Source organism: Oxyura jamaicensis, chromosome 15, assembly GCF_011077185.1.
Source record: "Oxyura jamaicensis isolate SHBP4307 breed ruddy duck chromosome 15, BPBGC_Ojam_1.0, whole genome shotgun sequence".
Lineage (NCBI taxonomy): Eukaryota > Metazoa > Chordata > Aves > Anseriformes > Anatidae > Oxyura > Oxyura jamaicensis.
Genome location: NC_048907.1, coordinates 511915 through 536635, shown reverse-complemented (window position 1 = coordinate 536635; position 24721 = coordinate 511915). Strand labels below are relative to the sequence as shown.

General features: G+C 50.0%; 1 protein-coding gene across 1 annotated transcript in view; it reads right to left on the bottom strand.

Moving 5' to 3' along the window:
• MN1 (MN1 proto-oncogene, transcriptional regulator) overlaps window positions 1-24721 on the bottom strand; it is a 108967-nt gene that overhangs the window by 33525 nt on the left and 50721 nt on the right. The gene's annotated exons all lie outside the window — the stretch shown is intronic.

Sequence of the window (24721 nt, the reverse complement as noted above, 5' to 3'; positions counted from 1 at the left end):
AAGGAAATGGTCCTGACCTTTCTATTTGGATGTCTCTAAGAAAAATCCACAGCAATAGACACAAGGATCTTGTCATTACAGGAGGTCCCAAACTCTTCCTCAATACTATAACATCAGGTTAAAAAAAAACATTAACCAAAGCAAATAGATAAAACTCGTAATTTACACAAAGGCTTCACCTTAAGCCTTCATCAGGAGCAAGCTCTGGCTCAGCTCAGAGTCCCATGCCTCTGAGGCTCTGTGCCTGCAGCTCACGCACACTGGGGCACAGCTCAGGGCGCAGGGGCTTTCTGGTCCCCAGTGCCACTCTGAGTGGGACAGACGCACCAGCAGCTGGCTGGAGGTGGGACTGTGCTCACAGAAATGGGCCGAGCTGTGGAAACATGGCTTCAGGGTCTGCAGGAGGTGGTAGATGGGTCGCGAGCTTCAGCTCACAATCCCCTTGGCACGTGAGAATAACGGGCTCAGCTCCAGTACGTCACTTGCCAGCACACTGCGCACCAGCTCTCACTGCCTGGGGCTGAGAAAGGCACAGGAGCAGCGGGATGGGACCTCCCTGTCTTCACTATGGCCAACGCTGGGTCCACAGGACTGCTGGGGAGAAGATGCCTTGAGATATGCACACAGGAATCAGTAAACACCATGGGACTCTACTGACGACCGTGCACAATGATGCAGAAGTTCAGAGAGGGAATGGAGGTGAGCTGGACTTGCGCACTGCTGTCCAGTTGATTCATACTGCACCCCATGCAGTAATTTCAAATTATAAATCCATTAGAAGCAATCATCTTCAGCTGACAGGTAATGCATAGCCAGCAAAAATGACAGACCTCCCCAAACGGGCTGTCTGATCTGCCCTGGCCTAGGCAGGATCCAATGAGCTTTTCAGCCCATGTCTCCAGAGGGTCTGCTCCCAGAGAACCCAAACACTGCCCGGGAAGTGGCCGCCAGAGCCAGCTGGAGCCACGGGCAGAGCAAGGACAGCGTGCCTGCACCCCACGGCCAGGCAGGGAAGTGCAGGGTGCTGCAGCTCGGGGAGAACTCAATCAGCCTCCAAGCTCAGCGGGGATGGAAAGCCTCCTGGCAGTTAAGATCCTTTATAATGTTTGTCTTGCTTTTTAATTTCCCAAAAACAAGACTCTAGGAGTTCATTTTTTCCCTCTGCAACAGGGTAAAGCAAGCAGAGGTTTTTCCATCTCTCTGGAGAGCTGCCTATAGCCTACCACAGAGTGGATAAAAACCTGCATAAAAAGACCACCCAAGGGACTGGGAAAAGTGGTCCCCACAGTAAAGAAAGAGGCATTTTGTTTAGAAAGGCTGAAGTGCGGACAATTACCCGAAGCAGAAAAACAACGGCATGAAATCTCCTGCTCTGCTTTCCCCTCAGAGAGGCCGTCCTCAACAGCATGCGCTAGGCTCGCGCACCGTGCCGCGTCCCACGGAGACACCTGTATGGCAGGAGGTCCGGGGAGCACATGCACGCACACATGTGCACGTTTGTGTGCCCACTTGCATATGTCCTTACAGAAAAACAGGGTGTCTTCGCACAGGAAGCAGTCCCCTGCCCAAACACTATACATTGCTTCCCCCCTCAGAGACCCTAAATTATTGCTCGTTAACACTGTTCAGCAAATGACCTCAATCGAGCAGCTGATCTCTAAAGACATCCAGTTATTGCAACACTCGAGAGCAAGCTTACCAGAAACGTGTCCTCCCCCCATCTATTGCTAACAAACACCGACAACAATGGTCTTGCACAACAGTGAACGCAACGCCTTCCCAGGCACAGTGCCTCCGGTCCTGCCCTGAGCCCATGCCTGGCAGCGGCTTGTCTGTCCGTCTGTCCGTCCGTCCGTCCCACCAGAGGCAGGCTGTGCAGAGCACCCCGTGGGCAGCAGGGCAGGGCCGGCAGGAGGGCACTTGTTCAGCTCCTGCCAGTGTCCAAGGACATCCTGGAATTCAAAGAAATTAAAAGTGGAAAAGGCACCACATTAACCTCCTTAATTTTTCATTTCTGACACAGATTGTTTACTCCTCGTTTCAAAGAATTTCAAGCTAATGTCTGGAGGGCAGAAAAAATCCATTTCCCAATACGCCTGCTGCAGCTTTTTCACCAATCGACTGCCCTTCCTGGTACAATCACTGGGACATTGATTTTTTTTTTTTTTTTTTTTTCTAGAGCATCATCCAAAAATCTATCAATGCAAACAGCATCTTTGCAAAAAAAAAAAAAAAAATGCCAGCAATCTAAGACAAGCTGCTTTCTCTACCCTATAACCCTGGTGCTGTAGAAAAAATCTTTGCCCAGTAACTGTCCCAGCAGCGTGGGCTTCAGCCCTGCAGCCCAGCTGGGACCAGATGCAGACCCATGACATGCCTGTCGGCAGGCACATCTGCCTCTCTGCCGGGACGGTGCCTGGAGGAGGACATCTCGCACAGGAGCCACGTTCAGGAGACAAGCCAGGGCGTTGTGGAGTCATCGAAGCCGCTCCATGCCCCCCTGCTGCAAGCAGCAGGCAGCACTGAAGGACAGCATCTGGGGAGGAAAAGTGCTGGCAGGCCCGCAGAGCCCCCAGCTCGGCACCTCCCTGCCCACAGACACGCCGAGGGATGACTTTGCCATCACAACCCTTACCACAGACTGCTCCTCGGGCTGCCCGCACAGGTGCCGAGCATCGGGGTCTTGCTTCGCTCCCCACTTCAATGCAGGACAGTGGCAGCAAGGCAGACAGGCAGGCAAGGAGCTGGAGGAGGTTCGCACAGCACATGCTGCCCAAGGTTACATATACAATAGAGATGTGGTTCTGGTAAGCCTGGCAATAACTACCTTCTATTACTATGCTAAATAAACACTTCACTCAACAGTCTTGGCACTTATTAAGCACCTGGGAGAGAGATTGCCTCGTGTTGTCCAAAACACTCTTAATTACTGTTTAATCAAGATCTCTTCCCCTCTAGAAAAAAAAAAAAAAAAAAAAAAAAAAAAAAAGAAAGCTAAACATTTGCATGTATTTTCCACTGCAATCACATTACACATCTCTGTGACAAGCAAATTCTTGGCAGTGCTTTGAAAGAAGGCACTGCCTGTGCAGGAGCATCGCAGAACAGTGTGCTAATCCAAATAGCCTTAGGTCTCCCCTTCTTTAGGTAAGGGAAGGAACCAGGAGGATTTCCTGGCACATGGACTAATGCTATCAAATGCTTCTTTTATTTGTTGTTGACACATGTATAACAGTTGAAGAATCGCTAAGTAACCTTGTAATATCTTGATTTATGGATTATTCTTCCATACGAATAGCACATGGTAAGGACAGCATGTATTCAGCTCCACGTTATCTCTCTGTTGGTGCAGTAGCGTTTGACTCCTGCTATTAAGCACCCACAAATCCCAGGCAGCACACAGCTGAGCTGCATTGCTGTTCGGATGGGATGCCCAATCCCCCGCTGTCAGAGTGGGTGAATGTACAGAACGTTGTGTGGGTGTTCAGGCACAAATCTTTTTTAACAACTCCTGGAGCTGGATTTTCCCTGAGCAACTCCTGTGTGCAGACTTAGGAGTGTGCCCAGCAACTGCATTTCCAGAGGCCGAAGACCCGAGCACCTCTCCGTGACACGGGTATGCAGGGCCCAGCAGTCAGCACAGCCCCTCTGTCCTGAGAACTCTCACTCAGTCTTCCTCTACTTTACATCTGGGTTGACTCAGCTCTTCCTTATCATAAGCGGGATTTGTCTTGATTGATTAAACTAGCAGTCACAGCACTCAGACAGTGCTGGCAAAAATGATTTTGCATCTGAGTAGCATGAGGAAGAGGAGGGCCAAGGGAACAGCATCACTACGCTGCTTCGTGTCACAGGGACAGATCCTGAAAGGGCCAGACAGGGTTTGGCCTGCATTGCATGACTGGAAAAATCAGATAGATTTTTCTCTACCACAGCCAGAAATACAGACGTGGACCAAGCAGCACTGGTCTGAAAGCCTGGGACAGCAGATGCCACAGGAACATGCCCCGTGAGCACGCTCCCGGCAGCCAGGGCCTTGGGCGGCACCCTGTGCCCTGTGCCCGATGTGTCACGTTGGCAATGACCCAGGAATTGGTGCTGGTGATGGATCATCAATAGCATATGATTTTGCATTTTAACAACTGCTAATCTTCCTGCTAAACCCCGAATATCAGGTTAAATCACCTAATGTGATCTTTTGAGAAAGCACAGTTCTGTATTAACAGCAACTTAAACACGGTGGTAAAAATGATTCAAAGCAGTCCAGTTGCAATATTCTGATACGGGTGTTCACGCTTTGTAGAAAGAATACACACACTGGAAAGCAGACAAACTGGCCCTTAGGACCTTTCGCACTGTGACCCTATTCAGAAGATCTGAAGTTCTTCATAAAGATAAATTCTGGGAAAAAGGCAAGGATTTTCAGAACAGCTGGGCACAAGTTTGTTTCTCTAGAATGCATAAGCAAGCTGTGTGTATAAGGATCTAAAAGTACACATTAAACACTGATTCATTCATTTTTATGAATGACTGAACTTCTTCCATTTCTCCTCCCCATCCATGGTACAACGGCCATCCACAGACAGACAACAGGCAATTGGATAGGTGCATGTCTGAGTTCATGTGATAACTATCTGAACTGCAGTTGTAGGACTGAACAGCAGACTCCAGCTCCAAAATATTGTTCAAATACTGAACTGAACATGCTTTGGTCCTCAGATGCAAGCCAAACTAGTTCAAGATTATCTCTGTTCTCAACAGACTTACCAAATAGATCTCATGGTGAGCATGTGCTGACTCTCAATCTAGGGAACATATCCAAGAAAAACAGCTGCTCAAGGCTTCACTGAGAACGAACACTATGTGCTAAAGGAGTCCCTAGCCTGACATGGAGCTTGAAAACTGGCTAGGAGGTTTAAGTTGGGACAGATGAAAAACCAAAGCACACTCCCTCCTGTGCTGTCTCTGAAGGAAGCCCTGCACGGACACAAAGAAGAGGCTTGTAGCAGCCTGCAGCAAACCCAGCCTAGAACAGTGCTTTGCAGTTGCACATCAAACTGCTTCTGCTGTCTCTGGAGAAGCACTTCCTCAGCCCAGCCCCACATGCCTCATGTGCTGCAGCCTGCCAAGACAGCTTGCATTAGCTGCACAGTGCTGTACCTGCTGTACCTCCTGCGAGTGCCCCCCCACCTTGGCTCAGGGGATGACCCCCACTGGCAGCGCAGGGGCACACCACCAGCCACAGGCAGCAGAGCAGTGACTGCCCTCGGAGCATCCTCTTGCCTGGGCGCAGCTAGGACTGCAATGGGGAGCTGGAGGGGAGCCTGAGTCAGGCTAGAAACAAACCTGCTCATTAAAAACCTTCAAAGGGCTTAAAATGAACTTTCCTGGCAAATGGTAACGTTTTTGTTGAAAAGCAAACTGAAAACAAAACAAACAACAAAAAGCATAAATCTTTCTTTTATAAACAGGGAATGGAGCCAGGGTATCAGTGTGCCACAGCCAGGAAAAGCAACCCAGGCAATGGGTTAATGCCCTTCTCAGGACTCTGTGTGAGGCGCTCTCCACTGCTGCTCTGTGAAGCTTTATCACCATGGGTAGAAACACACCAAGATCAATGGGCTGGCTGCCGGTCTGCCATGTGAATGAGACTTATGTCATGTTTCCAGCTGTGAAAATAGTATCTGAGTTTATCAATTTTCCTTTCCTCCCCTTCCAAAAATTCTTTTTGTCTAAGATTTTGAGAACCAAAAAAAAAAAAAAAAAAAAAAAAAAAAAAAAAAAACCTACAGAAACCAGTTTGGGGTGCAGAACAGGAAGACCTGCAAGTATTTTTTGACAACTCAGATCTGGATAACTTCTAAAGATTACTCATTTTCATGTCCTCCTTCCTTCTCTCTGGGAGCACCAGATACCAGGCAAACGGCCTTTCTTGGAGTATTTTTCCTGGCCTAGCAGGGCACCAAGGGTCTCCTGAAGAAGCTTTGGAAGCATTCAGATCTAGACTGCGATACCCTTACATCTCATCAGCATGCATGTCCCAGGCAAGAGCCAAAGACTGGTGTAGAAAACATACATACAGTTCCCGCTGAACCCACCAGAGGATTACTCTGGGCCTGTTCAGTAAAGTCCTAGCACAATAGTGTTGTAAGGCCCTTAATTATGCTGTGTTTGAGCAGCATTCCTTGGCCCAGTAAAGCACACCAGCAATATGAAGCATGAATGCTGGCCAAGCTTTGTTTCCCTGTTCCTGTCTCCTGAGCCCATAAGGAACATCTGGTTGCCTTCCTTCCACTGCAGAGGGTGGGCATGGGTGGGTCTCCACTGACAGCAGCAAAACTACAGCTAGCAGCACACCCCAAGCAGCCTATTGATCAACACAAGATGAAGGACATGCTTGGAGAGGTGCCTGCAAGACTTTTGCCATGCTGGCAGCAGAGGCAAGGAACACAGAAATTAGGATCTGCGTGAATGTCAGCATTGCAAAGAAAACCAGGATAATGCTAGATAAAAGACATTTGACCATAGCTTGCTGAGAAAGTAGCCAACTGCTTCCTTGTCTCCCCAGACGAGCGAGGAACTGAGGCATTTAGCTGTACAACACTTCCTGGTCTCTGCCAGGACGTGAGCATCCACTCAGAGGGGCTTTAACCACATCGCAGAAGGTCAGATGCAAGAAGGCACAAAACTGGTTTGAATGGGCAGGCAGGACCATAAAACAGGAGTCAGCAACCCAATAGTCTGCAGTCTGGGCTTGGTCTTAGACAAGTTCAAGGGCTCTCTTTCACAAAATCTCCCCTGCCCACCCCATCTCTCCCGCCTCCCCCCCCACTAAATATATATATATATTTACACCTGTCTACACCAGAGAGACCTGGCCCAGTTTCTGAAGGATATTTACCATGTGAGACTTGTGTCACCCACAGCAGGCAAGGATCCCCATCTCGTACCACGAGCACGGCACTCCCCTGCTTTCTGGGGGTTTGTACTCCAGGTTCATTCCATCTCTTTGGGAGTTAAGCAGATGCTCCCTGGGGCAGACAAAGACAGCAAGAACACACACACTTCTGTGTCTCAGGGTTAAAAATGACTTCTAGAGAAGGAAAGTGCTTGATCCCAGATCGTATTCTTACAATAATCCACACAAAGTATTTCTATATACGCAGCTTGTCTGATTTGAAAGCCAGGATATAATTCAGAGAAAGGTTTCAGGGCTACAAATTTTTGGTGGGAGACAACAAGTCCCAGAGAGGTTTGGTACTTCAGATACATGCCTGTCCTTCACGTTTTCTGTAGAAGAACACACGTGGGTCCCATGCCACACTGGTTCTTGCAGGTCACATCTGCAGGAGCCCAGTTCCCCCAAGACTGTATAGCCACTGCGACTGGGATTTGGTAGGCAAAAGCCAAAGCCTGTCTCCTGGGTGTGCCATGTTGGTGCAGAGGTTTCACCCGCTGCCCTGTGCTCAGGGTGTGATGGAAAGGCACTGTCACGGCATGCCTGGCCACCAGCATCACCAAGACCCAGGTCCTCAGGGGCAAGGGCCAGCAAGTGTCACACCGGCTGCAGGCTCAGCAGCTCCATGCAGCTGAGAGTCCAGCACAGAGGGAAGCCTGGATTAGCTCCTGGCACTGTAGGAGGTGCGATAATAGCAGAAGCAGAGCAGCAGGCAGCAATTGTGGAGCTTGAGCAAAATCCCTTGTTTTCACTGACTAGTTCTGGTTTCATGTTTCTGATCTTTTAAACATCAGGCACTCCCCGGGCCTGGCCAACAGCTCCCTAATGCAGCAGTCAGCTCTCTGCCAGTAGCCTGGCCCGTGCCAATAGGTTTCCAGCAAACTGCCAGCTCCAGGCTGGAAACGGAGGCTCTAACCCCACTGCATATTGACTGGCAGCATCCCGCAATAGCAGGAACAGCTGGGCTCAGCTCCCTGGAGGAAAGCAGCACCAGCTCATTCTCCTCCGGCCAAGGCTCACAACAGCAAAGCTACTTTTCCGAGCCTATCTCTGTAAAGGGGAGACACGAGGGCAGCACAAATCAGTGCCAGCCACGGGTGCTAACATGTGCTCTACTTTCAATCCAGACACTTAACCACACACTTTTTTCCTGGCTGTTAAGGTACTCACTAATGCAGACCTGTCTCCTCTTTCAAAGGAGGAAAAAGGGGAGCTTGTGGAAAATAAAATCACCCTACACAGCCTGGAAAAAGCTGTGCATCATGACACTGCAGAAATGACAAGAGGTCATGCGGGCAGGTGAAGGGTTAACAGGTGGAAGTCAATGCCCCTCTACCAGGCAGCCAATATTTCTATCAATAAATTATGCATCAGCATCTAGTAATAATGACCTAGAAGCCAGAGCTATTTAAAACAAACCAATCAATGGTATTAACGTAATCCCCAGGAGAAAACAAGACACCGCGTGCAGAGCTGGGACAGGAGCAGATCAGGCCAAGGAGAGAAGGACCTTTGGCCAGGAGAGCACTCGGCCATGCTGGAAGGAAAGGTCCCGGCGCTGGAAGGACAGACAGGAGCGGCGTGGGGGCCAAGAGCACAGAATAGAAATTGCCGCCCCTCCTGCCCAGCCCTGCACACGCCGCAGTCCCGGGAGCCTCCGCGAGGGGCTGGCACCGCTCATGGCACCTCGGCCCGTGGGGGGCAGCTGCTGTGATCTCTGCCCTCCTCCCTTGGCACCCCACACGTCCCGCTGCTTTAGCCACTCAGCTCATGGCTCCTGCAAGGGACATGGCTCTCCTCGGGATTTGATTGCATCCTACAGCTTCTCAAGCCATCTCTCAGTGAGAGAAACAAAGACCTCTGAAGAGGTGGCAGCTGTCCGTTGGGCTGTAAGAAGGCAGACACTTTCAAACTAGAACCATTTTCTTTCCTTCTCCCAAAATATGTTTAAAGTTTGTGTCCCAGAGCTCCGCACACTGTATGTGCACTGCTCCAGCCATCACGGCTCCCGTGAACACACCCTGGGAACCCAAGGAGTGTATCAGACAGCACTGCTATCAAAATATAAGTGAACCTAGTGAGTGCTGAAGGCTTTGAGATTGGTTATCCAACAGGTTCTAAAAAAAAAAATAATAATAATGGCTGGGTTTAAATGAAGCCAGTGCCGAGGGTACGGCAGAGGAAGTAGAGCAGTAACTCTCCTGCAGAGGAGCAGCTGTGTTCGTATCCAGCACGACGAAGGGAAGGCAGCTGCAGGCAGGTGAACGCTCCACACAGACCCAGAGTTTCAGCAGACGCATGACAACACCACAGGGTGGGAAGGCCAGGAGACAATGCTGGCCTGGCTTCAACCCTCCTTTTCATTTTTCCATTCCTCCAGAAAAAGATACCTGGCATCACTGGTGCTCGGCTAGGCAGAGGGATGCTGATAACAGCAGCAGGTTGGCTCACAGGCAGCTGAGGGGCACAGCCTGTGAGCCCGGGTGCCCGGCAGCACTGCCCTGGGACAGGCACCACTCCCCTCTGCCCCCTCCCAGCCCTGGCACTGAGCACCCCCTGGCCACAACGGGCACCCCGAGGGGCAGCAGTGGATGGAGCGGTGGGCATTGGACCCCTGCCCTGCCCTCACGGCCAGGCCTCAGGAGCATGGCTCTCATGCACAGACAATGGCTCATCGGCCGATATATATAACACACTTCATGTGCATTCCCATATTAATAAATGGGGAAAGAAGGAACCATAAATCTATGAACTGCCAATTTGCACAGGACTAGGTCTTTTACTGGCTACGCACTAGCACCTTTTACAGCCCATTAATTACTTTCTCTAATAAAGTTTGACAAAATGATAACTTGCCCATGAAAAGTGTTGTAATAAATACATTTTCTCTAACTTTCAACTATTCTTGCATGTCTGGCTCATAAACCCCTCCCACGGTTCAGTAACTTATGGCCTACCTGTATTTTCCAGTCAACGAAGGAACCCTGCCCTGATGCTCCCATGGATGCCACCCAGGATAATGGCACAAATGCTGTGCTAGTGAGCATGGTTTCACCTGCACGCTGGAAGGAACTGGCCCCAGCCTGCTGCACGTGGCCTCCACCAGCCTGAGCTGAGCAGTGGAGAGTGCCTCCTACTCCTCAAGCTGCATTTTTACTGCAGATTTGAGCTGCCACTTGCCTGGCGGGTTCTAGGTTCCCATAAAGCCTGCACCTGGGGTACCTCCCCATCCCTCAGGTCACACTGAAAATACCCATCAGCTCAGACACCAGCAGTGCCCACAGCAGGGGTTACACCAGCTCAGCCCACAGCAGCGCTCGCACAGGCCCACATGAGGAAGGCAGTAAGACGGCTGCAGCACAAGGACCTCTCCTCTGAGCAAAGCACCGGGACACTCCCTGGAGCAGCTGCCAGGGCCCCAGGCATCCCTGATCCGAAGCAGGTCAGGTCTCAAGCACCCCTAGGAGACCCGCTGGGCACCCTGCTCAGACATGCTGCTGGCACCTGTGCTGCGTCCTCATACTCCGTTTCCTTCTCAGAGCAGGGACCAAGAGGTGTCACATTTCCTTGCCTGACTCTTAGGATGCTCACAGCTTACTGTATTTCTTTCATTACACAATGCCATACATGAGCTCAGCAGAGAATACAAAGGCCAAAGCTGTTCTTTTCTAATAACGAAACAGGAAGCAGTAGCTATGTTTTAGACTCTCAGTAATTCCAAATTATAAACCATTTAAAAACTTTGTATTATCCCGAGCAGCACCAGAAACCTAACTCACCTTTGGACGCAGGAATTCAGATCCCTTATCTTACCTAGTCAGTCCTATGCATGCAAGCATCACAGACATATTCCAGAGCCTAACAGCCACCACAGCTGGCAGCGCTGCAGCCGGCGCAAGGGGCACGTCCTCGCCGGGGCCCTCTGCCTGCCCTTCACCCAGCCTGAGGTGGCCCAGCCCCAGAGCTCCTGCCCATGGCTCTTGTCCAGCCCGCGGGGCCCACCCTGCACCTCCGCTGCCTCTGAGCCCCGCTGCCAAGGACCAGAGCAAACGCAGCCATTTCTAACACGTGCATGAGCGGGATTGTGCCGCGTCGTAAGCTGGCTGCATGGATGCAGCGCTGCACTTGACGGCAGCTGAAGGTTTCTTTCCCTGTTTAATTAGTTGAGTGACTCCGCTTTGCCCAATAAAATCATCACCCCCCTCAGCAGTGCCATGCCGTGGAAATTTATGATCATAATTTAGAGGCTGAATTACCACTGTCAGTACCTGTGCCATATGAATTACTCAGTCATACTAAATTCAACTGTTGATTTTGCTGGGTTATATGAAGCAGGAACAGGGAGAGCCAGCAAAATAACGGAGGAGAAAGAATTATAGTTGGGGGAGTTACGCAGACTGTGCAAAATGTCTGGCACAGGGTACACCCCCCAAGGCCCCCCAGGGCCGCCCCTGCCCACATGGCGATGGGGCTCCCTGCAGAAACCACCTCTGCCCTCTGCTTTCACACTGCAGCGTGGCAGCAGACCCTGCAGACAGGGCTCACGCCATGTGCTGCTCCACCACCATCAGGAGCAGGATCTGTCCTTAACGGAAAATTAAGGAACTTCACCAGAGGCCTGCGTCTGCATAAAGATGCTCTTCCTTTTCTGAAAACAGGGCATGTGCTGTTATAAGACTTCTATGCCCACATATACACACACACGCCAGTCCAAGGTGCCAGCAGGCAGCCCAGGCACACCCAGCACATTCCCCTCACCTGGCTCAAGAGCCAAGCACCTGTCTGCACAGCGCCAGGGACCTCAAACCCAAAGGTGGCCATCAGAGTATCAGAAGAGTCACTCAGCTGCTGGTCTACCCTACAGAATCCAACCAACATGAATTCCAGCCAGCTGAGTTGCACTCGGTCCAAAACCTCACGTCCCAGCAGCGCGCTGGAAGTGCAGCTTGAGTTATGTAGAGAGAACTAAGAACCTGGAGCCTTGCAACACCACAAACCGGAATTTAACATTAAACACCTAAACTAAAACCCTTTGACTTGAAAACCTAAATATAAAGCAAGCTGATTTTGAAGTGATGACTTTAGCAGTATGTCTAGTTTCCTGGATAGGTAGCCTGTCAGGATTTCTAATGCACAGGTGAAAACAGTAATGTGCATTTGTATATAGAGTGAGTATTATGCAACAACTGTAGAAAAAAAGTCCATCAGTGAAAAAAGGGAGCACAAAAATGTTCTCAATTGTTTTCACTCGGACAGCTGAAGCTCTAAGTCAGAATGATAGTGATTGAGGATCTCTTTTCTCTCTCATTTGCAGGCAAATTTACAGTGGGCAGCTTTGCGGAGGGAAGTAACTGAGCCAGTTACCACAGAGAAAGCACAGCACTGGCATGGACGGTACCCGAAGGTTTGGTATTTCACCCTGCCCCTCCCACAGCGAGCAGGAAGCTGCCCATTCCCAGCACAGCACGCATGTCCCCTGCCCTCGGGTCTCCCCAGGAGGACATGGGATATTCGAACCTTTGTGCTTCTAGGGCAGAGCACGCATCTGCTGAGGCATGCTGTGGCAGGAGCTCTTGTGCCCCCGCAGTGGGCAGGAGAGCTCCTCTTCCGCTCACGGGCACATCCCTGAGCCTGGGACACTTCATTAAAACCCTGAGGGTCTTGGCATTGGCAAAATAATTTCCTTAAGGATTAGACACACAGAGTCTGATAACATGAACTGAGAGTAAAATCATACAAGGACCTTCCCCCAGAGACTGCAAGTGGTATTTGTTAGAGAGGCTCATTTACTATAGATCTCCTAGTGTCCATCCAAGACCCCTCTAATCATGGAATAAGAGTGCACATAAAAATTCACATGCACGATTTCGATCATGTGCATTTATCTGTAGAGATGGCCCTTTTTTTGCCAAGATAATGTCAGAAACTCTACACAAATCATCACAATTTACACTCTCCTCCTCTTTAGTATAAGGCAGATTCTGCCAAATCAAGGGCTAATATATCACATTATTTCTAGTAATCCAAGGGCTGCCTCCTGCCACATGCTTTATGAAATACCTATGTCTTTGATTCATTGTATTCCTACCTCACCTTGTGGATAGAAAAGCTTTTCTCCCTTCTTGTACAACTTCCAGTTTTATTAACACACTGTGCACTGTGCTGCTTGGCAGACATCAGCTCTTTGCTTTTCAAGATGGGATTAACCCCTCCTGTGCTAGTACAGGGCCAAATGTGTTGCAGAAAGGGCTTGCCAAAATCTTCTTTTTATTTTTCGTAATAGTTTTTTTTTTTTTTTCTCCTTCTGGGGGACTGTGTGAACACACTTCCCCACTGCCACAAGCAATACAGTCTATTTTACATTAGAGAAAACTGCAGAGGAAATACCAGGAGGGTGTCCTGTCTTCATGGCAGTAACCTTTGCTGCTATAGCTTGCATGCTGCAGCCCAACGCAGCCCAGCATGTCCCTCTTTCCCTAGAAAGAGCCTATGGACCTCAGGACAGAAAACCATCTGTTCTGGCTGTAGAGAACCAAACACAGTATCAGTCAGCTGTCACCAGAAACTTGATTATTTATGAACCTTCTTCTCTGGTTTGCACATACACAGCTAGTGGAGTTGCTGCCATGAACCCAAAGATAAATACCAAGCAAGAGCAACTTTCAGGGAGTTGCACTGAAAAACAGGAACGAACCCAGCTGACCCGAGCACCCAGACTCACGCTGGGAGCCCAGCAGACAGCTCCCAGACCCCACAGACCATGCCACGGTTGGCCACAACTGTGGGTCAAGCAGGTCGCTGCTGAATACCCCCTTTTGTGTGCTCTCCAGCCCATCTTCCTCAGACCTGCAACAGCCTTACAATGGATGGTTGCACCTGAAAGTGTTTGGGAATAGGATCTGACAGCCCCTAAGCCTTCCTCAGTAAGGTCTGCAGAAACAGTGCTGATCATGCCATGAAGTAGGGCCTGCTGTGAGGCTCAGCCAGGCCGTGGGATGGAGACCACTCAGCATTTCAGCTGTGCATTCCAGCATCACACAGTAGATCAAATATGCATTGGTAAATACCAGTTTTGGTGCAGTGTCCACAGAGAAGTTGTAAGAAGGGAAAGCAAATAGCAAACAGTGTGCTCACTGCAGAATACAACTGCAATACAAAGCATGTCCTTCTCCCTGTCAGCGCCAGGATGACTAATTCCTCACGAGGGTGCCAGTCACTGAAAAAAAGACCTTAGATGCCCTTCTTCCACAACTTTGAAAACTGAAATAAAAGTTTAAGATCTTGTAGATCTCAGCAGCCCACAGACCCAAATGCTCCTGGGTACCCCATCCCATGCATGCACACATGTGCCCTGCCTTGCTGCTCATGACAACTCAGTGCTCGCCCACCCTTGGCACCAGCACCCAGATGGTAATATAAGTTCCTGTCCATGGGACAGATGGTAATATAAGTTCCTGGCCAGATATTTTGTGCTTGTGTGCATTTTAGTCCAAGTTATAGAGAGCAGCTTAAGGTTCTCTCAATGGAGAGAGAATAAAATCTAGCAGAACACAAGGGAGATACACCAAAATATAAGCCAGCAATGCCTTCTGAGGAAAGGCAGGGCTTACAAAATCAACGTGAATGGAAAGCATCCTCCAGTGCTGGCAAGCTCCCATCCCTCTGCCAGCTACGCTCATAACTCCTCTCCTAGGGATTTGCTACCAAGAGCCCACGTGGGGAATGCAGTTACCTAAAGCTTTGCCAGTTCAGCTTCCACAAGGTCTCACCATCCCTTTTGAGGACTTGGCCATGTGGAGTTATCAGACCAGACTGCTTCATCTGCTGCCATAAGCAGCAAGACTTGTTGCTTGTGCACATCTGGGTTTCAGATGGCCCAGAATCCAGGAAGAGCCCAATCACACAAGCACTCTTCAGCCCACCAGTTTCTTGCTGTCTCCTGGTTCCCTCTTAACTCATCGTGCCTGTGCTCAGCACCTGGGGCATCCCAGAGGGTGGTCCCTGGCTGTGACCACAGCCTACAGCACACCTGCTCCCACCATGTGTGCTGAAAGCATCTGCTTGCAGGGCCCTACCCAGCCACAGCCTGATACTGTCATCCTTTCAGCATGCCTGAAGTGTCTGGGAGTCTACAAAGGAGCTGTTTTACATATCAATAACAAAATACATGACAATGCAAACTGCAGGAAAACAGAGGGAAAAGATGTGAAGGCTGACCATCCCCAAAACAGACAAGGGAGGCTATGGCCAAATCCAAGGGAGGTAGGGAAATGAATCCTTCCTGTCCAGAACTCATGCTAGCACGCAGGCAGTCCCTCATCCTGGTAGACAACCAAGGCAGCACCCCTTCCAAGACGGAGGGCGAGGGCTCCTAGATGCATGGCATGCAGCAAAGACAGCCCCAGAAGACTTTCTGTCCCTTGGCAGAGACCCCATTGAAGAGTCTGTGCAGCACCACATCCCTCCCCTTGCTGGCTCACAAGTGCCCAGGCATTACCGCCATGACCACACACTCCCAGCTGTGCCCTGGCGAGTTGCAACCTGGCACCATGGCTCCCAAGTTATCAGGTGAAGAACAGACAGCATGCTCAGCGAGGCTTATTTCCTCAGGAAGCAAGGAGGAAAAAAAAAAAGCACTTTCCACAACTATTCAACCTCCCTCCTTCCCCCCAGCAGGACCCTCCTTGCCAGGAAGGACTTCAAGGAAACCAGGACTGAGCCCAGCCACTAAGAAACAGCTTTTACACCTTTTGCTCTGTCACAGATGTCTCAGGTCCCTTTCAGCTAAAATTCTTTAAATCTTTCTTGTCTTTCTAAAAGGGCCATAGCCCCTTGGCTAACAGCTTGCTTGCGTGTTTTTTTTCTTTTTCTTTTTTTTTTTTTTTTTTCAAAAGCACGAGCTTTTTGATCTAAATGCACTCTTCCCATCCCCAGCCATGCAGCACCCCAGGGAGTGAGGGTGGCTGCTCTCAAGCTGGGTCCAATATAAAGGCACTTTTGGCCAGGAAGGCACATGAAGGATGCACTTTGTCCACTTACAGTCCTTATCAAGGGAATAATTTCAGATTTTTTTTGCAGATTAGAAAAAAAAGGAGATTTACTTTACAGGAAGCAAGTCCGGGGCCAGAATCTTCCCTTGTGTTTCATGTCCAGTAGCAAGGTCCCCACTGTTCATAATAATCTTCAGTGTAACTTCTGCTCCGCATCTCCTTTAATCACATCAGATATGGGAAAAGAAAAATGTCATTGTTCCTTGGCCATGAACAATGCCATTTGTGGAGCCTTGCAAAAGTGCAAGATGGATATAAAAAAGGCAGGCTCTTGTTGCCCCATAATCTCTTCTACAAAATGACAAAAGAGGGTTTTGTATAGAGAAAATTGTCACATACAGAAACAAAACAAAAATAGAGCATGTGAGCTGGGACCACTTTTATCTGGAGAGGCACCACAGGGAGATATGCCAAATGTGATTCATTTGAACAAGTTTAGCCCTTGAAAGACAAGAGTGGGGCCGGCAGTTACGAATGAGGAGGTTATCCAGGAGGGCCAGGGGGATGGGGAGCACACAGGCCTGGCACAGCCAGGGAGGATCAGCGACCCTGAAGATTGTGTCCTCCCTTATTACAGGAGCAAGGAGCTCTGTCATGAGAAGAGCTAGTGGAAATGACTGTTCTGGGGATGTGGGTGGATTTTTTATTTTTTATTTTTGGTTATTGTTAGGTTAGCCTGTGCATTGACTTGTTTACAATGGAGTAATTAAATATATAAGCAGATACAGAGGTTCTTGTTCTCCCATCCATAACGGGCAGCTAGCAACGATTAACTACATAACCCTTTGGGGAAACTCTTCCCCTACACCGGCACCTGAGCAAATACCCCTGAGCTGTTGAGCAGCTGTTTGCAAAGCAGCAAGAGGCTTTGGTAAAATATCATACAGGCACTCACGTGTTTGGGACTGGCCCTCTTGCTCCCAAGGCTCTGCAGGTAGCAGAAAGACCCAGATCAATAGAACCGTGAGACCCTTTGAATGAAATCAATGCAGCTGAACAAGTGTACGAGTCCTGGTGTCATCACATTATTTATTCCCCAAAGTCCCTATCCCGCTTCAATCAGAAAGCGCACAAGTACATTCCCTCCCTTTGCTCTGCAGCATGCAAATAAATCAAAAGCTCAGGTTCTGCTTACCAATCTACTACAGGATTATGAACTGCTGGCACCAAGATCTCTGCCAAATGTAATCAGTTAGAAATGAGCAGAGATAACAGGCGGATGGTGGCACTCACCCAGAGAGCACGAAGACAGCATCCTTTTCTGCAGGCAGCTCCTCTGCTTGCACTTCTCACAGGTTCTCCTCCTCTAGCACTCCACCACCTCCCCAGGATGTCACTGTGTTCATTGACTTCTTTTAAGCCATTGTTATACAGTTTATTAAGTGTTTTAAGAGATGGAATTTGTGCCCCAGGACAATGAGCTGCAGAGAAAGAGCTCCACAGTCCTGGTGGCCATGCAGCACCAGCCAAATGTCACATCCAGCCTCAGCAGGCAGCTGCATGGAAGCATCCAGGGCTGCCCCCCCACCGTGCTTCCAAAGAATGGGTGAGAGATGGGCAGAGCTCCACCGCTGTGCTGCCAGCCCTCCTTGGAGGAACCAGAACTGAGCTGCAGCACCAATAAAACTGCAGGGCACGATGGCCACAGAGCCTGCCTGGCTGAGTTGTCTCTGGAGCAGGGTGGGGATGACACACACGAGGGGCTGCTGCCCAGCTCCCAGCAGCTCCCTGCGCCCATGGCAGGGGGGAGCAGGCCCTGCTCCCCTCAGCACCCCATGCGGCTTCTGAAGGCACTGACCTTGCGGGAGCACCACAGCTGCCGCCAGCTGGGCCAGGTGTTGGGCAACACTTTATTCCCACCACAGGTGCTGCCCTTCTCAGGGCAGCGTCCCCCAGCCACAGGCCCAGGCAGGCAGCCATTCACCGCACCCTGCACTGGGACAGGGAGCCTGGCCAGGGAGGGACAATGCCCACCCGCTGTGGGAGCAGTTGCCAACAGTCCCAGGGCAGGAATCACACATTTGTATTCTCTGTGTGAGAGTCCATTTGCCCGAAGGGGAGCCAGGGCTGGGAGGGGACCAGAGAGCCTGCTGCTGTGCCACGTCTCTGGGGAACGCACATCACCCACGCCAGCACAAAGCCCAGACCAGAGATGCCAGCAGGCAGTCGGCATCGGCACAGACTGCCCCTGTCCTTCCCACCCACTTCTGGGCCAGCTCGGGCCCACAGAACGGTAGCAGCACCATGGCTGGGGGATCACCAGTCCTGCCCCACGGCACGACTGCCTGTCCTGAAACCCGCAGCCCCAGTGGTCGCGCACGCCCTGCCCAGCGCTTTCTGCTACAGCCTAGTTTCTCCTTTACTCCAGGTCCCAGCCATGGTGGGAGACGCTGAAGGAGTCCCACAGGCGAGGTCATGGTAGGGGCAGCAGATTGCTTCTGCACCTCCAGATCTGCAGAGGCAGAGCAAGAGGTACCACTGCGATCCAGCAAGAGGAGCAGCCCTCTCTGGCTTTCTTTGCTGTCATCCACAACAGCACAGTGCATGCAAGGAAGGGACCTTTGGGGCTCCTTGGCGTACTCAGAAGGGTGGACACAGACCCAACTCCCCATCAGCTCTGGTTTGATGCTCCTCCCCGGGCAGCCCCAGGCCAGGCACTGCAGGGGCAGTGAGGAGCAGAGGAGACCCCCAAAGTACACTGGCTCCATGGGCAGAAACTGGTAACTCAGAAACAATCCCAGTCTGGAGATACTTCAGGAGTCCAGAAATACTCGCAGGTTCTTCCCTTGCTCTGCCTTTACATATGTTAAAATTCAGCTCAAGCGACTTACTGTATAATCATTAAACTAAACCACAAATATTTTTCTAAATCCAGCAATGCTAGGAGGCTAATTTTCAACAATTGTGTGCTGCATGCATGATTCATAAGCAGACTGCCACATGAAGGCCCTTCCACCAGCCCTGGCAGCTCACAGCTCACGCAAGGCTGTTGAAGCAAGCCACCAGGGCTGGGGCGAGGGACGTGACCCCCTGGCACTTCCGCACTGCTCCGCGCTCCTCCTGTCAGCTTGGACCTTCCTCACCCCACCGGGAGCCTGGCTGGCAGAAAGCAAGCCCAAGCCTCTGGCAGTGGAGAAACTTCCTGCAAACATTACTTCCTAACAAGGACCATCATCAACTGAAAACATCCTTCACAGCTTGCACAACATAAATAAAAAGGTTTCTGTGTACTTCCATGCAGGTTTTAAACTCATTGCCTGAAGGCTCTGAAGGTGACTCATGTCTCCATATGTTCTGTACAAGGAGCATCACACATACACTTTACACGCATTTGCTTTTTCCAAGTTAATCCATATTCCCATCCATAAAGAAATGACAACTGTCCCATTAGCTGCCTTCATCTGATCAAGCCAAAACTGCAGTTAAAAGACACACCACAAATTAGGTTATTTAGGATCCTTAACCAATGCTATTAACTAAATCCCTAACACTGTTAATTATGTTTTTTATCACCAACATAGAAAGAGACTCTATTGATCTTGCCCCTACAATGCAAATTACGAAGAAATGACCTGAACTGAAAACCAAACACACACAAAGGAGACATTTCCTGCTGGTAGCACAGAGGGCTGGCTGGGCCCTGTGCTCAGCGCATGAGGTGCTGGGGTTGTCCCTCCACACACCCAGAGGAACAGAGCCAAGGAAGGGAAGGTGAGGAAACAGCCAGGGCCAGCCAAGGAAATAATTTCTAATAAAGGGACCAATTAGAAAAGCACAGTAGCTACATGTCAGTTCCGTTAAACCACAAGCTACGTTCCCACAGCCTCTGCCCGCTGCTGGAACCCAGCTGAACATGCAGGTCTCTTGTCTCACTTCAGCACAGTAACCCCTTGCCATAAGTCTCTGTAAGAAAGTCTGCATGTTGCCATTTTTTATTTGGGCAATGAAGCGGAGGGCTAAGGAGCAATATATTTTTTAGCTGTGGTTATAGGTTGGAATTAATGATCTTCCCACAAGTGCTGAGCTAACTTGAGGTACAAGCAGCATTTTCTATTATCTTATTGAGAAAAATATCACAGAAAACATTCTTTTAAGCACACATTGCAGGCAGATAGTCTGGGAATACCACAAGAACTCTCTAATCAGGTCAGAAAAGTTTAAAAGTTTAATTCGAAAGCAGGGACAAAAGTTTCCTCTTAAACAGAACAAATACCCCCGTTGCCCCTCTGTGCCCCTTTTAGTGCTCAGCAGCACCCACAGGGTGGGCAGATGGCTGCACAGGCAAGGTCAGTGTGGCCTTTGCTCTGCTTTGGGCCTTTTGCAGCTCTGCGCGACACCAGGTGAGGATCAGGGATTGCCTGGCTCTCACTGGCACCTGCCAGGAGCCCTAAAACCTGATGCTCATTTTCATGTCATTTGCTCTGCTAGGAGAAGGCATTCTTTGTGACTAGTTCTATCAAAGCCTTGTGCACATAGATCTCATTACAGCCAGAAAGCTCATTTAGACTTTCGACAACAAGGGGAAATGAACTGTGATTCCAAGCACAGCCCACCAAGAGATCACGAATCCTCTTACTCTGAGGATACAGTTCATATTACATACAAGCAAGAAATCTATCAAGTCACTTCAATTAATTCCCATTCTCCAACACATTTGCCTGCAAATTGGAAAGGTCACACCCTCCTGCGAGGAAGTGCTGTCTGTTCATCTGCTCCCTTTTCCCAGCACTTTCAGCTGAGGATCTTGGAAATCACCAGGTTATGGATACACCAGTAAAAGGCAGAGAAGGCCTCCTTAGCCACAGCACCAGACTGATCTCCCGCCCTGTCAAGGCTCAGGGCATTTACGCAGTGAGATCAGCAATGCCTTATATCAAGGATGAACAGCTCACTGATTTGCAAGCATCTCAAATGCTGCCTGGCACAAAGCTGTAGACAGCAGCTGCCGCTTTTTTAGAGAGCAGGCACCGCTCAGCAGTCCGTGGGCTGATCCAGCCTCTCCTGCACACAGCTACCTGCAGCCCGGTCAGCTCGCACCATGGTTCGCACCGGGTACCCGAGCAGCAGCCACCGGTCACAGTGATGGGGCACACAGCTCTGCCACTGCCTTGGCCACAGGGATGTGCCAGCTCAGCACGTGCAGCCCTTCCCATGTGCCAGGAGCGAGACACAGCATTTTCCACCTTTGGGCAGCTAGCAAACAAACCTGTGTACAATGCTTGTGTGCTGCAGAACTGTCCTGGTAATAGAGCAAAATGCTGTTTTCGTAGCAGTCCCAATTCCTTCCACTGCAAGTGTTTAAAACTGCTGTTTGACACCTCAGTAGGAAGGTAACAAAATTGTGTTAGTTTGTCTTTTAGAGCATATCCCAGTCAAGCTGTTATTTCTTTTCACTGAAGAGGCACTCAGACGGGCAAGGCGCCAGAAATAATTAGACCACAGGATGCTGTAATCCCCATAGAAATAGCTCATCCGTTTTTGTCTACTCAGATATTCCTGGACCACCAGGGGCACACCTACCAGAGGACAAAGTGCGGCTGCCTGGGGAAGAACCTGCTGCAAGGAGGCCGCACACAGCACGAGCATCCCTCGGGCCCATCCACACTGGGCTGGGCTGCCGCTGGGACACAGGGCAGGGGCTTAGGATCACAAAAACCCTTCTCCCTCACATTTACTCAGAGGAAGAGGCTACTGCCACGGGCTGCTGGCACACAGGACGCAGGCAGCAGTGCTTCAGCCACACAAGCCACCACTGACACCATCTGCAGAGCACGGGTGACACAGGAGAGCATCTTCTATAGCACAGGAGGGCCATCTTCTATGTAAGGGTGGCTTCTCCACACAATGGGCCGGTTGCATTATTTAGCAAGAGGTCAGTCACTAATGAAGTTACTGCTCACCAGAACCATCTAGGAGCCCACTTGTGCTTCAACAAGCAGAAATGAGACACAGGGTGGTTTGCACAGCAACCCTGGAGGGCTGGTGTGGGCAGCTCTGGCTGCAGCTGGCCCTAGCACAAGGACTATTGCATCTGTGGTGGGACACAGCACACACGTGAGCCAGCCCAGGGCATGGCACAAGCCTGGGCCTCAGGGCCTGGCACCCTGCCCTCCCAGAGGGGTTGGCTAGGGCTCTCCTCAGATAGCATCAGTGCTCCTAAGACAGACTGTCTTCTTCAGAGAACTCAACAAACCTGCAGAAATAAGTTGTGGTGGGCCCAGCTACCAAACAGTGCAAAGGAAAAAGAACCAGCTTTGTTCGTGCTGGCTCTCGCAATACAGTCACGGCCCATTATGGTAACTACCATGGCACTAGTGGATTTTGCAGGATCTAGTAACACAACCCTTTCCTCCTCGTACAATGAACCAGGACCTTGCCACTGCATTCATCAGATTCCATCCTATATGTCCAGCTCCTGGAAGGAACAAATTCCTACATCTATAAGGAGGGGTGCTGTGCCTTGTGAGACCCAGACTGTGTGCTGTGTTGGATCCCTCACTGCAGCTTGCCCAAACTCAGCAAGAACCTGCAGTGCCAGACCTACACACAGGGTATCACAGCTCCTGAAACAGGAAGACATTGTAAAATTAAAATCCAGTCCCCCACTTTGCTTTCTCCAAAATTAACAAATGATATTCTAAGTATTACCCTTATGATGGAAGAACCAGGCATTAAGATGGCAAGTGATGGACAGGCAGCCTATGCATGCAGAGAGTAATGGCATACAGTAACGCTGCACAGGCAAGGCATTTAGGTGAGTCACTGCAGCCTTTCGTATGCAATTTTCTTAGATCAACATGCAGCCTTTAGCTGTGTGCCTCCCACATTCTTCCTAGATAAGTTCCCCCTGCACTGTTATCAGCCACATGATCCACCAGGTCTTACTTGCAGGATGTGAGCCAGACTGCCTGCTGATTCCCTTCCCAGAGAAGGCATGACCCTGCCTGAGGCATGCAAAGTGGAGCGGCTGGCCACACAGGGTGGGAGAGCACCAAATCTGCTCCAAGGGTGGCAGCTCTGAAGGTGCATTTCCATAGCTTGCATTTCCATAGTGTCATGCTGGCAAAGAAAGGAGAGTACTGGTGAAAGACTGGCTCTGCAAGGTTGAGAAGAAGGCTCTCCTCCACCAGTCTTTCAGATACAGAGGTCGTGGGCTTGCAAGGGTCAGCAACCCCTCTTAATATTCACCAAAGTAGTGACAACAAAGGCAAGCTGGGGAAAGGGAAGCGTTCCTGTGGAGTCCCATCTTCACTCTGGATACCGCTCTACAATGAAGTTATTTCAAACTGCCCGTAGGTTAAGCTGAGGCTTTCATCCCAATAGCTAAGTTCCCGCTGAGCTCTGCCTGCAAAGGCACATCAAGCAGAGACACTCAGATGACATCTAACCTCACCCAGCTCACTACTGCAGCCACCTTTCTCAGCCAGGCTGGTAATTCAGATAACAGAAAAGAGTGTGTCAAATGCATAACATTTAATAAGACCAGAAGAAGGTCAGCAGCCCTGTCTGAGCAGCACTTTAAAAGCTCCCATCTGATATAAATGTTATCTTGGACATCAGCAGTGCTTGGTAAATAAAAAGACAAGTTCCACCTTCCAAAGTAAATTGCTTGAATGATACTTGGCTTTGATGATGATTCCTATGAGACAACTCTCTATTATTTCCCCTTCATACACCTGGGCATTAACCAGAAAGCCAAGGTCACTTACTGCTTTCTCATTCAAACAATCTGGATTATGTCTCCCTGAAATCATTACCACATTGTGACAGCAGCTGGGAAGCCCAGTGAAAGCACCTCTCTCTGCAGTTGTACAGCTGCAGGAGCATGCCAGTGATCCGTGTATTGAAGGGGGCTCAGCCACAGCCACGAGCAGCACTTCGGGACAGCGCACAGAGCTTGGGTGGGCTGTGGGGTGTGCCCCCTCCTCAGCCAGCAAGCTGTAGCCGGGTGTCCCTCGGGAGCAGGCTGGACCTGCACCCTACACCTCCTTTGGCATCTGCAATGAGACAGCAGGGCAGTTTTGTCCAAGGGAGACAGCAGTTTTGTCCAAAACTCTAGGTCTTGACACCATGCAACACCTGCTTTTTAAAGCCTGGGCATTAACAAACCTACCAAGAACGGGCACCCAAGAGTATTCCCTTCCCAAGACAAGTTGCTATAGAACAAAAGATGTGGCTGTCACTAGAACATCGCCTACCTGTTTTCTTCCCTTGGGTTTTCATCACGCAGTGACCACTGGAGAGAGGCACGTGGCCAGCCGTGCACACCAACCCGACAGCAGGGTCTAGGCCCTGCACCCTCTGCTCTGCCATGCCTCACACCACCCATGCGGGCACTGCCAGGTCAGGAAAACGTGCTTTGTGTCCTCCTCATGCCTTGCTGAGGAAGGCAGAGCTGCAAGAGCACATGAGGAGTTAAGATTTTTTTTCTTACAAAATGTGTAAAGATGTGGTCTGCACACTTGGTGAGCTGCAGCATTTGTGGGCCAAAACATTTTGCTGCATATTTCTGAAATTATTTGTCAGAAAAGAACGTCAATGACATAGAAAATGAGTTGCAGATGTAACCTTTTCAAGCATCAATAATAACTTAAGACATTTGAAACTAAATCTTAACTCACAAGTGACTACATCACACAGGGTAATTTCTGAAGCAAGGGCTAGCAGATCAGATGCAGAACTGTTACAGATCTCTGCTCCAGCTCTCCCACTT